General features: G+C 41.4%; 1 protein-coding gene across 4 annotated transcripts in view; it reads left to right on the top strand.

The window, feature by feature from the left end:
* The window catches only part of MORN1 (MORN repeat containing 1), a 216,971-nt gene that overhangs the window by 135,299 nt on the left and 68,656 nt on the right, over positions 1–13,016 (top strand). The gene's annotated exons all lie outside the window — the stretch shown is intronic.

Below are 13,016 nucleotides of genomic sequence, written 5' to 3' on the forward strand. Positions count from 1 at the left end.
ATTCCATAAAAACATGGCCCTTGGATGAAGCAGTGAAGAGAGTCCCACACCAAAGAGTATCTCTGGTTGGAGACAGCATGGAATTGCTTGAGCAGATCCTATGAATGAACTTTTTGACCTCATGGTAGAGCCAGGGCCAGGATCCACCTCATAAACCTCTGAGGTTCAGAGTCAAATTGATACCAGTGAGTGCTGGTTCATCAAACGCAATTAAAAGCTTGCCAAACCAATACTATTACAGACTTGAGAAGATGGATTTTAGTGGATAGGGAATGGATAGTTTCTTAATTTTTCTGGATTCTATGAAATAGCTATCCCATGTAAAGAGAGAAGCAAAAAAAAACCCCTAAAAACTCATATTGGATGAAGTCATGGTTATAGTCATGGCAGTTGGTCTCCTGACTCCAGATTTTCCTCCTCTAGTCCTTTCTCACTTAGTTGTCCCATTGGCCTTTCTAAAGCGAAGGTCTAACCATGTCACTCCACTACTCACCAAGCTCCAGTGGCTCCTAATCATCTCTGGGATCCAATATAAAATCTTCTGTTTGGAATTCAAACAGATCTGACCCCTTTCTACCTTCCCAGTCTTATTACCCTTTGTTCCCTAAACCCCAATGACCACATTTCCTTGCTATTCCTGGCAGAGAATACTCTTCCTCTGACTCTGGATATTTTCAATGACTGCCCTTCATACCTGGGATTCTGTCCCTCCTATCACTGACACTTTGCTTCATTTGGGCTTTAAAGTCCCTGGGACATTTTTTTTTTACTTTTTTGCAAGGCAATAGGGTTAAGTGACTTGCCCAAGGTCATACAGCTAGGTAATTATTACTTGTCTGAGGTTAGATTTGAACTAAAGTCCTCCTGACTCCAGGGCAATGGTCTTGAAGTCAAGAAGACCTGAGTTCAAATCCAGCATCAGACATGTTATAGCTGTGTGACCCTGGGCAAGTCACTGAACCCTATTTACCTCAATTTATGCATCTGTAAAATGACCTGCCAAAGGAAATAACAAATTGCTTTAGTATCTCTGCTCAGAAAACCTCAAATGGGGTAACAGAGTGTTGGATATAATGGAAATGACTGAAATAACAAAATCTCAAGCCTTTCTGATCCCCCCTATGGGGGATTGTTTTCTTCATGAGTTTGTAAGCTTTTGAAGAACAGGGATTTTTTTTTCCCCTTTCTTTGTATCTCCAGTGTTTAGCAGTTTCTGACACATAGAAGGTGATTAATAAGTACCTGTTTACAATCCAAAGGAGTTTTGTAAGGAGTATTTTAGAAAGGGCATTGAACTTGAATTCAGTAGAAGTCCATTAGTCTCCAGTAAGTCTCTTAACAGAAATGAGAACATGTTTCCTCCTCCATGATATGAGGAACTAAGTGACACAGAACACTCCTTCAACTTTGCTGTTCTGTCATTCTTTGTGGAGATGGAAAAGTCACTGCCTAAGAGACTAGCCTTCTAGGATAGTAATGTGGACCTGCATACTTCCTTTTCTTCTATCCATCATCTTTTCCTTCCTTCCTTCCTCCCTCCCTCCCCCTTCCTCTTCCCTCCTTCCTTCCTTCCTTCCTTCCTTCCCCCTTCTCTCCTCCCTCCCTCCCTCCCACCCTCCCTCCTTCCCTCCTTCCTTCCTCCATCCCTCCTCTCCCTCCTTCTTCCCTCCCCTTCCTCTTTCCCTCCCTCTCCCCTCCCTCCCCTCCCTCCCTCCCTCCCTCCCTCCCTCCTTCCTTCCTTCCTTCCTTCCTTCCTTCCTTCCTTCCTTCCTTCCTTCCCTCTAACCTTGGTTCTCTCTCTCTCTCTCTCTCTCTCTCTCTCTCTCTCTCTCTCTCTCTCTCTATTCCTTTAAAGTTCAGTGCAGGACCAAGAAACCTGTAATAATCATTTAACTGAGCAACTCTGAATCTTAATCTGGAAAGAATTGTTGTGTGGTAAACTGTATTTTTGATATGAAACTGAAAACAAGTCAAATTCAAGACAATGAATGATACAGCATAAATGGAATACTTTTTTCTCTAGCCAGAAATTTTACCCACAGTGTTCAGAGCTCCTTAAGCCAGCTGTGTTCCCTTCAAGAGAGGATGGCAAGAAGAGAATAGCATAAAAGTAAAGCAGCCAGAAAAAAAAAGCTCATTGATGGAAATAGAACACCAGCTATCCAACCCGTTCATGCTTTCTCTCTGGAGGAATGGAATTCTCCTTTACCCATATTTTAAAAGGACATTATCTTGCTGCCTTTTGGTTTTCCATTTCAGTTATTTCCAATATACTACCTCCTACACTTACAGTGATCCCTTACAAAAAACAGCTCAGCCAAACCATTGTACATAGCGACCATGTTCTACCACACATCACATCCTATACTTGTATTCAGTATCAGCCTTCTCCTCTCTATTGACTTTGTTGTATTCATTAGATATATCCTTTTTCTTGTTCACCATGTTTCACTCTAGTCAGGCAAATCTTCCCATTTTCTCCAAATACCTCATTTCCATCATTTCCCATAGTGCAATGATATTCTGTTACATTCATAGAACACAATTTGCTCAGCCATTTCCTCATTAACAGACACCCACTCTGCTTTGAATTTTGTTTTGTCTTTTTTTTTTTTTTTTTGCTACCACAAGAAGGGCTGCTCTGAATATTTTGTTGCATGTGGGGCCATTCTTTCTGTCTTTGACCTCCTAGTAGGATATCTCTGAGTCAAAGGAGAGCAACAATATGGTGACATTTCTTGCATCATTCCAAATCAATGTCCACAATACTTGGGCCAATTTGCAGCTTTATCAACAACTTATTAGTTAGTGTGCCTAACTTTCCACAGTCCCTCCAACACTCACTATTTCTGTCTTTTGTCATTGCCAATTTCCTGAGAGTGAAGTGAAACCTCAGACTTGTTAAAATTTGCATTTCTCTTGTTATTAGTATTTGGAGCAGCCTTTCATATGGTTTCTAATTCTTCTTTTAAAAACTGCTTTTATTTTTTTTTTTCATTTATAGTACCTATCTATGGTGAGAGACTGATCTTGGAAGAAGGGAGTTCTTCTCTGACATTTCTTATGGCTATGTGATCACAAGTTAGATTATTAACCTTTCAGTGTAATAGATGACTGTGTATATGACTATAAGTTAGAGAAAAAATGAGGTGGTACAACATAGGAGATAGTGTAGATAGTCTCAGTATTAGGAAGATCTGGTTTCTAGACCTGCCTCACTGGCTATGTGAACTTGGTCAAGCCATTTCCTTTCTTAGTGATCCTCCATGATCTCTACATTCTAGTTTTCTTGGCCCAGGAGTTATTCCTTGCATGTGACGTTGCATCTCCTATCTCTAAGCCTTTGTATTGACTGTCCTGGGTCTGGAGCACCTTCCTTCCTCACCTCTACCTCCTCATATCCCTGACTTCTTTTAAGATTCAACTCTAATATGGCCTTCTGCAGGAGGCCTGTCCTGGGGTCACTCCGATATTAGAGCCTTCCCTTCCAACATGACTTCTTTCTACTCAGCATTTATCTTGAATGTTCCTATGCTAGATACATAATGTCTCCCCTGTTGGACTGTGAGCTCTTTGAGAAAAGAGTGCCCGGGTTTTGCTTTTCTTTGTATCCCCAAGGCTTAGAACAGTGTATGGAACTTATACTGATTGACCTTCTAATCCATTGACAAGAAGGGGCCAAACTGCCCTGCAGAAGAAACTTTTCACTGATGAAATCACTGCAAGAGGAGGAGGAGAACAGAAAGGAAGAAGAGGAGGGGAAAGAAAGAGGAGAAGGAGGAAATTATAGATGATTCATTAAATGTCCTTGTTGAGGGGCAGCTAGGTGGCAGCGTGGGTAGAGCACTGATCCTTAAAGTCAGGAGGACCTGGGTTCAAATCTGATTTCTGACAAGTACTATCTATGTGACCCTGGGCAAGTCACTTAACCCTGATTGTTTCAAAGAAACAAAAACTAAAAAGAATGTAAGCTCTTGGCTATCAGGGATTATTTATTATATTTATATATTCATCACTTAGCACAAGGTCTAGCATTTGCTGCTGTTGTTGTTTCAGGCGTGACCTACCACCTCATTTGAAATTTTCTTGGCAAAGATACTGGAGTGAGTGACCATTTCCTTTCCCAGCTCATTTTATGTGTGAGGAAACTGAGGCAAAAAGGGTGAAGTGACTTGTCCAAGGTCACACACAGCAAGGAAGTATCTGAGGAGAGATTTGAACTCATGAAGATGAGTTTTCTTGACTCTAGGCCCTGCATTCTACCCAGTTGGTCACTTGGATGCCCCATGTCAAATAAATGCATGTTGTTTGATTTTTTTATTTATTGATTATTTTGTTTTGGTGAAGAGAGTTTCCATACAAGTAAGCTTGCTGTGCAGATGAAAGCATAAGTCAGGAAAGAAGGAAGAGAGAGAGGAGGAGGAAAGAAAGAGAAGAAAAGGGAGAAAATTGAATTACTAATTTTAAATTGTTACTTTTAAGAAGTAGGCTGGATAAAAAAGATAAATCAGGATTTGGAGGAAGGGAAGTCTATAGAGGTGATTTAATCAAAGTTCCTCATTTTCTAGACAAGATATCTGAAGGCAAGAGGGGAGAAATAGTTTTTCCAAGGTCAAGTAAGTAGTGAAAAGCAGACCCAAGACTCAGCCCCCCTCACCCCAACCCCACTCCCCAATGCTTTTAAACTTCAAATCCCAGGCTCATTAGGAGGAGACCCTTATCTCTGGATAAGAGGACTCTAGAGGCTCCTTAGCTGTGCAGATGAGGACCAGATCCTCAAATAAAGGTGAAAAACCTAATCCAGCAAGATGACTCATTTCAACCTTAGTAAGGAGATCATGAATTGTTCTCTTTTCTATGTTCTTATCCTCTGCATTCTTCCAAGAAACTAGAAGGTGTTTTATGAGGAGAGAAAACATCCTCCCCATCCACTTCCCAGTGAAACTCTACAACAGAAGAGAATGTGAATGGATTTTGAAAGTCATAGCTGATTGTGCCAGGAGGATCACTAGGCTTTCGCCAAGCCTGGGGAGCTCATGCCTATTAGCCTCTGCTCAATGGTACAGTCTGTTCCACTGTGACTATTGCGTTATCGGCTTGGCAGGCTTCAGGTAAGATTGAAACCTTACACCTACGCACATACCACATGGAGCTGCAAAACCCCCCAGACTTTCCTCTCTGCAAATGGTGTGGATGCCTTCCCCAGGGCTGGAAGAAAGAAGTCAGGATCCTGAGGAGAGCTGCCAAAGGACTACAGCTTTGCCTTCGTCCATCCATCCACTATTGTCTTACTTGCAGAATTATGTATGAGCCACAGGACACAGTAACAGAGCCAAGCTTGGGGGGGGGGGGGTTGGGGTGAAAAACGTGGAGGATGAAAATAATGCTGAGCAGATGGTTCAAGAACAAGGTAAACACAAAACAAGAATGCACTGGCAAAACCGTGCGTCAGCCTTGGTCCCAAACCTCCAGGGAAACTTGACTGGATTTCAGGAAGACAAGAGCAATAGGAAGACCCCCACCCCCCCACCCCAACCTGCCAAAGGAGACTCCGAGGACTCCGGTCTCTGTAGGAGAAGCAGCAGGACCAAGATGCTCAAGAAAATATAGGAAGACAAAGAAATATGTACAACCCAGTGGAACTGAAGTAAGAGACTGAAGATAGTGGAAATGGAGAGAAAAGTCAGGGATACCAAGAAGGAATGATCTGAAATATTCTTCTGCCAGAATATAAAAACCATTCTCACCCACATTATTGGCCCAGGTCTGAAAACTCTGAGTGAGCTAGAAAGATAAAGCATAGGATTTATGAGCATAAGTCCTACCTTAGACTTTTACTGGTTTTGTGACCCTGAACAAGTCGTAATGACTTCAGCCTCAGTTTTTTCCATCTGGAAAATGGAAAAATGGGAGGAAAAAAAGAGAAAAGAAAGAATGAGGGAAGAAAGGAAAAAAGAAAAGTAGAAAGAAAGAAGAGAGAGAGAAAAAGGAGGAAGGATTTAGTAAATGCTTACTATGAACTTAGAGCACCTACCTCCCAGGGTCATGAATTCAAATTCCATCTCACATATTTACAAACATGTCACTTCGCTCTTGTTTACCTCAGTTTCCTCATCAGTAAAATGGGCTGGAAAGGGAAACCACCCCCCTATCTTTACCAAGAAAACCCTAAATGGTGTCACAAGGATTAAAACGAAACTAAAAACAACTAGATAACAACCATACACTTCCCAGGGTTGTTATGAGGATGAAATAAGAACACATATGAAGTGTTTTACAAAACTTAAAGAACAGAGGATAGAGCATTGGACGTAAAATCAAGAAAACTCATTGTCATCATCAGTTCAGATCTGACCTCAGACACCTACTAGCTAGCTGTATGACTCTGGGCAGGTCATTTAATCCTGTGTACCTCAGTTTTGTCATCTGTAAAATGAAATGGAGAAGGAAACTACCCTAAGAAACCCCCTGGGATAGTATGGTTCATGGAATCACAAAGAGTCACACAACTGAACAACAACTTTCTCATACTATAACAGGCCATTTATTTAATGATCTATAGAAATAATTTCATGGCATAAAAAGATTTAAATATGGAAAGGATCTTAGGGAATGTATAAATACAGTTCTTTCCTTTGACTGATGAGAAAACAGAGTCCCAAATACCAGTGAACTTTTTAACATTCATTCAGATAGTCAACATCAGGAGCCTCTTAGGATCAAAGACCTCTGACCTTTCACCCAGTGTTCTCTCCACTCCTCTAGAGTTGTTCAAGCTGTAACAAGAAGACCCTTATGTTCCCTACATTTCCAAAGCAATGATGCAGATGAGAACAGTCATGCAAAATGGTGCCGCCACCACAATTTGACTCTAAGAAATGAGTCCAGAGAGCAGAGCAGTACATGTGCAGAAGGAGACCAGCACAGAACTGGTATATGGAGGAACAAACCAGGAGGCCAGGGTCACTTAATAAAAGAATATAGGAAAGGAATACAATGCAAAAAGATAGGAAGGGCCCAAGTCATGAAGAGCTTTGAGCTCCAAAAAGAGGATTTTATATTTGATCCTGAAAGGTAATAGGCAAACACTGGAATTTATTCATTAGGGGAATGACTTGCTTAGATCTGTGCTTTAAGATGTTAGATTTGACAGCTGGTGGAGGATAGGCCAGAGTGGGAAAAACCTGAGGTAGACATCTTCAGGAGTCAGGCAAGGAGGGCCTCTACTAGTGTAAGGGCAGGGTGGTGTCAGAGGAGACAAGGGAGAGTATCAGAGAGATGTTATAAAGATAGAATTAACAGGCTTAGGTGACAGATTGGACGTGGGGGGGATTGGATTGGTGAGAGACAGTGAAGGATCCAGATGACGCCTAGATTGCAAGCTGTATGACTGAGAGGATGGTAGTGCCCTTGACAAGTTAATAGGGACCTTAATAGGAAAGTTAGGAAGAGGGAAGGGTTTTGGGGAAAAGATAATGAGTTCATTTTTGGACATGATAAGTTTAAAGTGTCTATAGTCATCCAGTTCAAGCTATCCTTTCCAGTTCAAGCTATCCCAAAAGGCAGAGATTTGAGACTGTAGGTAAGGGATGAATTTGAGATTTAAGAATCATCATTATAGAGATAAAAAACTGAATACATAGAGGTGAAATAATACATAGGGGTCAGGTGAAATAATATGGAGGGAGAAGAAAATCAAGCCTAGGACACAGCCCTGTGAGACACCCACAGTCAGTAGGGTCTGACTTGGATGAAGATTGTGAAGTAGGAGGAGAACCCGAAGCACCACTTGTCCATATAGAAGGGCTTGCATGGGTGGGTTGAAAGAAACTTCATCATAGCTCTACCCAGGTCCTTTGCAGTTTTGCAAAGTGGGGCTCTCAGAAGGATTTCAAGGACTCTGACTCCCAATTCAGTAGAATAATAAGAATTAAATCGAATTTTTACACTATAACTTAGATTAGTAGTTGGAATTTAGAGGAAAGCAGTTGAAGACATAAACTTAAGAACCTAAGTGCTCCTTTACGTGACTGGCTGGATGTGGCTGGTCAGGGTCTGAAATCTAAAAGAATCAACAACAAAAATAATTCCTGATACCATCAAGCAAAAAGAGGCCATTCAGGAACTGAAGAACAAGAGATGGCAGTGGAGAGCAGTGGGGTGCAAGGGGGGAATAAGGGGGGAAGGAGAGTATCAGCATGAGCAGTAATTGAGTAATAAGCATTTATTAAGTGCCTGATATATATTGAACATTGTTCAATGTAATGCCAGCTTGCAACCCCATCAGAAGAAGATGTTGGCGATGCTGTTGGGGAGTGGAACCAACATAGCATCTCTTAAAGCAGCTCAGATCAATATAGGACAACTCCAGGCTAAATTTGTCTCTTTGCAACTTCTAGCCCATGATCTTCTTCCACAGGACAGTCCTTCAGGCATGCACACCTTTATCTTCCTCTATCAAAGCTAGACATCTCCAGTTCCTTCAGCTATGACATGGACTCAAGGCCCTCCACCATTTGGGCTGCTCTCTTCTGATTATTGTTCAGCTTAACTGTGGTTCTCAGACCCAGAGCTAAACATGTGCTCTGACTAGGGTGTAGTGTAATTGTACTATCACCTTCTTCCTGGACTCTCTGATTCTAATGTAGCCTAAGCTCCCAAGAGCTTTCTTGGGGGCTACCTTATGCTATTGCTTCATGTTCAGCTTGTGGTCCACTAAAATCCTCAGATGTTTTTACATAGTTATCTTTTTGTTTCAAAGAAGATTAATGATGTCATAGGATGATGTCTTGTCTCATGTGTGAACTAGATTTAAGTGAGGCAGAGTTGCACAGAGGCCTCAACCTCCCTCTCTCTTCCTGAGTCACCTGGGCAGGACAAAAGGCAGGATTAGGATGACCGGAGATGGCCTGGGAGCCAATGGATGACCTCAGCATCTTCCATATCTGACCAAGCTCTAAGTCCTCCACAGTACCCACTTCAGCCATCCTCATGACCTTTGGAACAAATTGTTCTCATCTACTCAAACTACCATATGCATGGGATAGATATCCTTCTTCCTTACCAATGGGTTTGAGATCTATCAGTTACTATTAACCTGGTTTAGCCTGGTGGCCAAGATGGTTTATTGAGTTCTGACTGATGAGCATGCTACAGGGCTCAGTGAGCCCTCACATCAGAGGTGCTAGTCCTCCCTGAATACCACATATATCCCAAACCACAGATAAACTTCGATTAACTATGCCCTCCATCCTATTATTATAGAATTTAATTTTTAAAATCCAAACAAAAGACTTTATATTTATTTACACTGCATTTAATCATTAAATTCATCAAACTGCTATTTCAGACTTATAGTGTGATAATCTGTGTGAAATCCTATGTGGATGGTGCAAAAGGGAAGATGCTTTTGGCCACTGTTTTCTCTGGGTCGTTTAGTTGAATATCTTTTTCCTTTGAACTAAAAGGTTTTCTGGTTGACCTGGTGAAAGAGATGTGGTAGTTGGGGCTTGTGAGCAGAAGTCATGAGTAGCTACTAACTCACCATGTGTTTGAATCCCAAGGTCATTTTCAGGAACCTCACATATGAGAAGGGCCCTGGGGGCACTAAGAGAGTCTGTATTAAAATTGAACTGAGGACCTCCAGCATGTGGATAATGCTTCTTCAGGCACCTGTGGGGCCCACCAACAGATTCACTGGCAAGGACATTAGTAAGCGCGAGGCCAGTTGGTGAACATTTTGTAGGGGGGCACAATGCTGGCAGGCTGACAGATGCTTATCCCATTTGCGAGGCTGAGTTAGAGTGTGCCGTGGAATATGAAAGACGCCGTCCTACAACAAGATCTGTGTTGTTCTGAGTCATGTTTTGTGAATCAAAGATGAGGCATCACTTTATAAAATCCCTTGAAAAAGATGTGCTTAAAAAATACCCCAATCTGATGAAACTTGGAGAGTTACACATTTACCCAGGGTTCCAATTTAGGGGACATATGTGAAAGCAAGAATCTGTAACACATCAAAAATAATTCACATAAATATGTACAGACCCAAATGCTAAGGGCAAACTTTCTGGTAGATTTTGTTACTGTGGCAACTTGGCAACTTAGGGTTTTTTGTCGAAATGTCTTATTTTAGTGAAAACGGAATTATCAAGGTCAGTTTCCCCATCTGTAAAATGGGGGAGGAGAGAGGACTACATGATCTCTTAGGGCTCTCCCAGCTCTGACTTTGAATGGGTCCATTATAAGGTCATTTTTTATCATCTTTAAAATTAAGTATCCCTAATTTTTCCTGCCCAAAAGGCAGGTATTTCTAATTTTTTATTACAATCTCTAGAAGATAGAAAAACTAAAATCTATCTATCCTTCTTAAAAGTAATGATAATGATGCTAATAGCTCATGCTTCTATAGTGTCTTAAGGATTTGTAAAACAAAATCAAACAACACCTCCCTTTAAAAAACACTTTGAAACACAACTATATCATTTGAGCCTCTCAACTAACCTGGGAGAGAAACTCTAAAGGATGGCTCCTGAGGGTTCATTTATGAGTGATCACATGCCAAGCTGCTAGCCTGGGTTTGCCAGTGATGAGAGGAGTTCTCTTGTATCTTGATATGCTGACCACTAGCTGAAATGACAGGGACTAAATTGATAATAAAGAAAGTATAGTTGATGTTTGGGCTGGATCATCCTGGAAGAATTTACTATTACAAGTCTCTGTCCATCCCAAGGAATAGTGAGTGTATCCCCCCTCCTCCAATTTACAGTTCCTCCAATTTACAGTTCCACCAATTTACAATGAATGTAGGGTTTTTTCCTGAGTTAGAGCCACTTAGTTGATTGCTTAGTTGAATAAGGTAGGGGGAGCTCAGAAAGTGTTCATTTAGGGATCTTAGAAAGTGTTCACTTCGCTCAACCTCCTTCTCTGATAGAAGAGAATGCCAAGAACCAAAGGGAGAAATGGTTTGCTCCAAATTCATGTGTCTTATAAGGGAAGATTCAAATGAAAGTCTTCTAATTCCTCATCTGAGGCCTCTTCTACAATGCCATCCCTTTTTCCTGGAATTGTCTGCCTTGGAGTATTTGGAATAGTATATCCTAGTCTTTTATAATAGAGAAGAGAAAGAAGATCATGGAATCCTGGTTTTTGAGTCAGATGGGATCTTAAAAGTCATCTGAGTTCAGATCCCTCATTTTAGAAAGGAAAGCTGAGGTTCAGAGAGAAACCCCTTGCTCAAGGTCACCCAAAGAGTCAGCCACGGCTCCGCTGATTCTCCTCTTAGCTCTGAGCCAGATGGCAGGCTACAGACAATCCTTGAGTACACAGAAGTCTTCTCTCCTTAGTGGACAGGAAGCCCCACCCCTCTGCTCAAGACTTCCCTAGACAGCCAAAAGAATATGTCCTGAAGGCAATTCCCAAAGCTGAGCTAGGGAAACGTTTCAGGCAACAGCAGCAAACTGGAATATGCATTTAGTCTCCCAAGGTGACTCTGGGGGGCCCCAAGTTATGTAGTGGTTTGGTGCCAAAAGCTTATTTGTTGGCCTTCCACATCTGCCTAAGAGAAGACATTTGTCTGACTCGATCACTCTCAGATGTTCTTAATTGGGGAACAAAGAACAGGGAGAGAGGAGTCTGAAATGGGGTTTCCAGACTTGGGCTCCCCTCTTGCCTGTTTGGATGTAAGTCATTCATAAGTAGGAGTCTGCTTTTACTTTTGAAAGAAAAAGCATCCATTCAGATGTAAGAGTTTTGCTATATTTGTTTACAAAAATGAAACCTGTGACTTGATACAGTGAGTGAGTGGATGAGTCAGTAAACAATAAGTCAATGCTTTCCAGAAGCCAGACACTGTGTACAAATAGGAAAAAGAAAGACAGTCCCTACCCTCAAGCAGCTTACAATCTAACATGTCATTTTGGGTATAGCCTATGAATGTGTTGTATGTAAATCTGCAACACATGGATCATTAGCATGATCAGGAGGTCTAAACTAAGCTACAAGAAGAAAACTTCAAAATAAGAACAGACTTGAGGAGAGGAAAGATGAAAACAATAGCTAGAAACCAGTTTATCCAAAGTCATCAGGGAAGGGAAAGTAGTTTGAAGGGCCAGGAAAGACTTTGGTATAAGGGAGATGGGTCATTTTGGGGGATGCATGTAGTTTAGACCCAAACCCAATCCCTGTATCTGGAGACTCCATTGCAAGGGTCCTTAAATTCTTTAGATCCAGTAATTGAAGCAATTCAGAGCAACGAGGGGAAATGAAAGGAAGTAAAATAACAAAGAAAGAGAACAAACGTGACTTCTCATGTGTAAAATGATAAGGTGAGACCAGATGTTCATGGAGCTCAGATAGGCCATGAAGCTATGATTTTCAGACAAACTGAAAGAGACCTAGAAGAACAAGGTATACATAACATGTCCCCAAGAATCTTCACCCAGGAGCTGAGTTATCAATGACTGTCTGAATATATCTGAGATGAGGGAAAACAACGGAGAACAAAAAAGGGGGCCAGGACTTCATTCCCAAGCCCAAAGAAAGAGAAACAAGTGAACCAAAGAGAATATAAGGTACATCCTGGTATTTAAACCTGAGGGAACGTCACGCTTGGATGCATTCTATGAGGGTGCAGACCAAAATGGCAAACACATCCCAGATACACAACATTTGATGTAGCTGCATCCTCCCCACCTCACCCCCCCCAACAAAAACGAGCTTTTCCTCTGTCTTCTTTGCACATTCCAAAGAAAATCAACCTTAGAATCACTAAATTGAATTGATGTTTTTACTTCCATCTCAAAATGTGTTTCATCGCGTATGCTAAAGATGCAGTTATTGACAGAAGCTAATTACAAACGTGCCACAAATGTGTTTCCTGATTTCTTCCATATCGCACGCCAATTGGCAAACAATTTGCTATATATATGAGGTTTCAAAAGGTGTTAACAATTTTAGCACAGAATTAGATGGCAGTGTGTATAGGATCCTTCCACATCCAGAAATGTAAAGCAATT

The sequence above is a fragment of the Macrotis lagotis genome, chromosome 1 (genome assembly GCF_037893015.1).
Source record: "Macrotis lagotis isolate mMagLag1 chromosome 1, bilby.v1.9.chrom.fasta, whole genome shotgun sequence".
Lineage (NCBI taxonomy): Eukaryota > Metazoa > Chordata > Mammalia > Peramelemorphia > Peramelidae > Macrotis > Macrotis lagotis.